We start from the raw sequence: 4,861 nt of genomic DNA, 5'->3' as shown, positions 1-4,861 counted from the left end.
CCATAGGTCGCAGGTATGATTGCCTAGGGCCTTGCCTTTAGGGGGCCCAATTATTATTATTATTATTATTTTATGAACATGGGTGTAGATAAAAGAAATTCGTTTATGGGGGTATATATATATATATATATATATATATATATATATATATATATATATATATATATATATATATATATCTTAATAATATACAAATGTGAAGCATGTTTTAGACCTCCAATCCAATGTGTCAAAATTCTAAGCATCCAATGCCAAATCATCAAATTTTGTAAGTACAATTTATCATCATATTTAGTAATAGGGACCACAAAACCATAACAATTCTCACATTTTCACAATAAATAATTCATCAAAATTCATTTTAGACCATAAAAATTTGAAAGTGTTGATTTCCCTCCAACAAACATCATTTTCGGGTGTACTATTAAGAAAAAAACAAAAACAAATTCAAAATATGGCCCATATGAAAGAAAGCCCAACACTCCAAACCCAACTCTTTTGTAACTTTTCTCAGAAACAATAAATGCAAAATACCAATTGGGGAAGCTTTCCCTTCTTTCACGTTCAAAAGGTTTTCTCCCAACCCTCATACGTGAAAACGATTCAACATCAACCACTCTCTCTTCTGAAGTAGCAGCAGCTAAAATGGCTTTACAACAATTCAAATTCAAATTCAATTCACTCTCTCTTTCTCACCCTTCTATCTCTCTCTCAAAATTCTCACAAAACTCACCTCCATTCTTCTCTCTCGCTTCAAGTATCTCTTCCTCCGCCGGGTTTTGAACTTTTTGGTAATGTTCTTTCTTTGAAATGTAATGTTTAGTTTTGTTATGATTTTTCAAAACCCTATTTTCAATTTTTTTTTCTTCTGCTTTAGTTCAGGCAGACACGAATCGCCGTCGTTCAACATCAATCATCTTATGAGAAGGTAATTTGTGTTCATAGAAATTAGTGTTTATGAGTTAATTTTTAATTCAAATCTTCGTTTAATATTTTCTGCTTCTGATACTGTTTGGTTCAATTGAACGATAATCCCGTTTCTTCATTTCATTTTGCAGATTTATTGTCACTTTTTGTACCAGAGAAAAAAGAGGTATTTGCTTTCTACCCTGTTTCTTCATTTTGTTTTGATGGTTTCAATTGGTATGCCAACTATTCAAAAGTTTATTTGCTTTGAACATGTTTAATGGAGGTTTTGCTTTTAGTTACTTAGATTCATATGTTGAGAAACGTTTTTGTTTTGTAACCAAAGATGAAATTCATGTATATATTATTGATTTGATTTTGAATCATATATGTTGTTTCTAAATTCTTTGGTGCTACAAAAATTTGTGATGTTTTCTAAATTTTGTTTTAGTTATTCATAATCTTTATTCTTTAGGGTGAGTGTGACTAAATGCATTTGAACTGAAGAGAGTCTTAATAATATACACTCATTTAGAATTTTTGACAACTTTTGATTAGCATTAAACAATTTAGATAAAGTTTGAAAGAAAGCCTTTACGGAACCAATGGGTTTAGTCATTTGAAGGTAAGATAATTAGTATTCTTAATATAGAATATTGTATAAGTAAGTTACTAATAATGTTTTTTTGAGGTCAGTCTATGTTTCATTAATGATCTAAGTTCCAAATCCCTTTGAAACTTGATTACATAAGTTAGTGCATTGTCCCATTTATGATTGCCACATATCAAGTCTATTGTGAGTTTCATTTGTCAGTTTTCGTGACTTGCTAAAATATAGAAACTCCATTCGATTTTAAGTTGTTTTGAATTTGGTAGCAAAAACATTGTTACTTGCATTATGGTTGTCTATTGATTGATTGAGCTGTCTGTTTTTTGGTTTCTTAGGAGAGAAAGTATAATGAATATGGTTCGTACAATCAAGATTTGAAGTCAATGATGAAATGAGGTATATTGTTCTCTATTTTGTTTTAATGGTGTCATGAAATTAGATTTGTATATTATAGTTATCATTTATTATAGTCAAAGTCAAAATATTATGATTCTAAAAATTTAGAGAAATTGAGTGATAAATTCTTTAAAAGATGAATGAGAAATGAATACGGGACTTAACCAACTATATAAAATAATTAATTAAGTAACTAATCTCTCTAAACTACTAACAACATTTCATTCTCATATTTATATTGTACTTCATTTCTTATAATGGGCAGTGATAATCACTCTTCCACTTGCTAATTAGAGTTATTTTTTCACTCTTTCATTTTGAAATTTCCACTTTTTCAGTTTGAAAGCATATCAAATTTCCAAATTTCCCACACTATCCCTTTGAAATTAAAACATATATCCACCAAAGTTTTATATTCATGATGATTGTCTCAACATTATGAATCATTTCTATATGTGGATAGTTGATGGAATTTCACTTAGTCATTTTTCGTTTGCATTCTCTTAACTATCCGGTTAATGATTCATGATTACAATGATATTATTTTTGTTCAGATTATTGTTTATTTCATTTAGTTTTATAGCTGTGTGATTGATAGAATTACCAAAAACTATTTTAGTTTTCGTTGCGTCTTTTTGGTAATTTGTTTGTCAAATCTATACAGCTCATAGAATAGCTATGTCCTTTTTATGGTTTCTCATAACAAATACACATTTTTGTATCAACTCTAGGCTTTCATTGTGCCTTCAACCAATCAATACATAAACATACGTCATTTTTTGTTTTGCAAAAGAATATTGGTTTCTTGATTTATAGTTCCCACTTTTTCAAGGATATCCATATTTGTGGCAAAGGAAATAGTTATATTATAAATAGTGAATGTGCATCTAAATGTGGACCTTGAACTATGTGGACCTTGAATTATCCATCGCATTGTTGAAGAACTTAAGATATAGAAAACTACAAACATTTTTTTTGGATACAATTCTTTTAATTATAAGTTATTATCATGATTGTGTATTTTGAAATTAGAATTCAATCGTATAAGCATTTCATGTTTGTCCATTTAATTTGTAAAGTCTATTTTGTTTTTGAAACTTTTGACAGGTTCAACAGTTGGTGATGTCTTAATTTGGAGTTCAAATTCTTGAAGAACAAAAAGATAAAGATCAATTATATGTTTAGATGGGAGGTTTCCAGCTTTGATATTGTGAATTTTTTTTTTGCTGAAATACCAGAGTGTTTTCTTTGTTTTACATTAAACTTTACAAATATATAGAGATATTTAAAATAAATTCATTGTGAACAAATTTAACATGTTGATTGACATGAATCTAAATTAGTTGTGCTACATGTTATTAGACAAAAAGTTATTTGACAATAGGTTTGGGTAACATGATTAGTGTTTTTCTACCTTTTGCTGCCATTTTTTGAGTTGTTGGAAGGATGAATTCCACATGAAATTTGTATTCCTAAGATTGGTTATTGCATTCTATCTCTTTGTACGAATACGTTATGACTGAAGAGGATGTAATAAGGTTATTTTATTTGTTGTTTGATGAAGTTGGTGTTTTTATATCTATCTCTATTTCTTTCAGTTGGTTATTCCTAATAAATTATTTATTTTTTTAAATCATATTAGATATTGATAAGTTTGTTTATTCTGTTTTGATAGGTTATTTTCTAGGTTATTGAACTTAAAAACACGGTGTTAGTCCAGCAATATACTTACAACAAGTTTATGTATAGATTATGAGTAATTTTTAAACCAAAAATGTGTTGTTCTTATTCAGAACTGTATACTTGATTGTGTTTTATATCACTGTAAATTTATAAGTTTCTTCTTCAATTATATGATTGAGTTAACTAAATATTGAAGAAAATATGCAAAATGGATATAAATTCATGGTACTGGGTGAAAAAAAAAAGGATGTAAAACATTACACGAGAGACTTACAAAATCCTCGGGATAGTGTATTTTCAGTTTTTCACTCTCTCAATAATATACAAACACTCCCTATTTTTAGTCCATTAATCCAACAAGTTAGTAGTTGTAAACATGTCTTTTGTTCATAATTCAATTAAATTACATGACAAACTTCACCCACAATTTAAATATCCACACTTTCAATCTCTCACTCTCTTTCTTCTTCTTCTTCTTCTCTCTCTGCATATGACACACACACACACACACACACACACACACACACACACACACACACACATATGTATCAATGATAAACCTCAAACAGATCAGTATTTCTTATACATGGGGGGCTATAAGTATTTGATGGTAGTTCAAAATTTTATATTCCCTAACCATGGGGGCTATAAGCATTTGATTTAAGTCTAAAATGTCATATTCTTCAAACATAGGTATTAGTTTATGTTTCTATTTATTTTGTAGGTATAAGTAATGTTGTGATCCGTCAAACTTATGTTTTAATCACATTGTTAATAACCGATGTTGTTTGATGGAACCAATTTGAGTTAATTATATTTTGGTATATGACATTTCATTTTCTATGAATATAAATGCCTTTTGAAATTGATTAATTACATCATATATTTTGTAATGTTTTGTTATATTCATAATCAACATCATCAACATTATAAGAGTTGCTCTCTTTCTCCCGCAAAAACCTTTGTTTAATTTTGTAAATAACCTTGGAGCTATAAAGTGATGATGCATCTCATCTATATTCATGAAGGCTTTTTTTGGATTAATTGTGATTCCAAGTGTTCACAACTTTTTGGTGTTACTTTTAACTTATGTAATCATTTAATCATTATTGATCAGAGTTATGTAATTGCTTTAAATTAAATTGAACTATTTGTCAAATGATGACATCTTTATTTTGATGATGACAACAACATCTGATTTATTTTTTATTAAGAAGTGCATTATATGTTTTTATTTTGGTGGTACGTTCAGAGTAATATTTTGTT

General features: G+C 28.4%; 1 long non-coding RNA gene across 1 annotated transcript; it reads left to right on the top strand.

Moving 5' to 3' along the window:
• Nucleotides 1-211: 211 nt before the first annotated feature.
• Nucleotides 212-3,322, top strand: LOC146935774 (uncharacterized). Its single transcript, XR_015030355.1, has 5 exons — nt 212-791; nt 878-928; nt 1,059-1,093; nt 1,852-1,912; nt 3,020-3,322. It is a non-coding gene; the product is annotated as an uncharacterized LOC146935774 (long non-coding RNA).
• The last annotated feature ends 1,539 nt before the right edge of the window (nt 3,323-4,861 follow it).

The sequence above is a fragment of the Medicago sativa genome, chromosome 3, assembly GCF_051527215.1.
Source record: "Medicago sativa cultivar Bolivia chromosome 3, Bolivia_mono, whole genome shotgun sequence".
In the NCBI taxonomy this organism is placed as follows: Eukaryota; Viridiplantae; Streptophyta; class Magnoliopsida; order Fabales; family Fabaceae; genus Medicago; species Medicago sativa.
The sequence above is the reverse complement of the archived record's forward strand: the minus strand, read 5'-3'. Positions and strand labels throughout refer to the sequence as shown.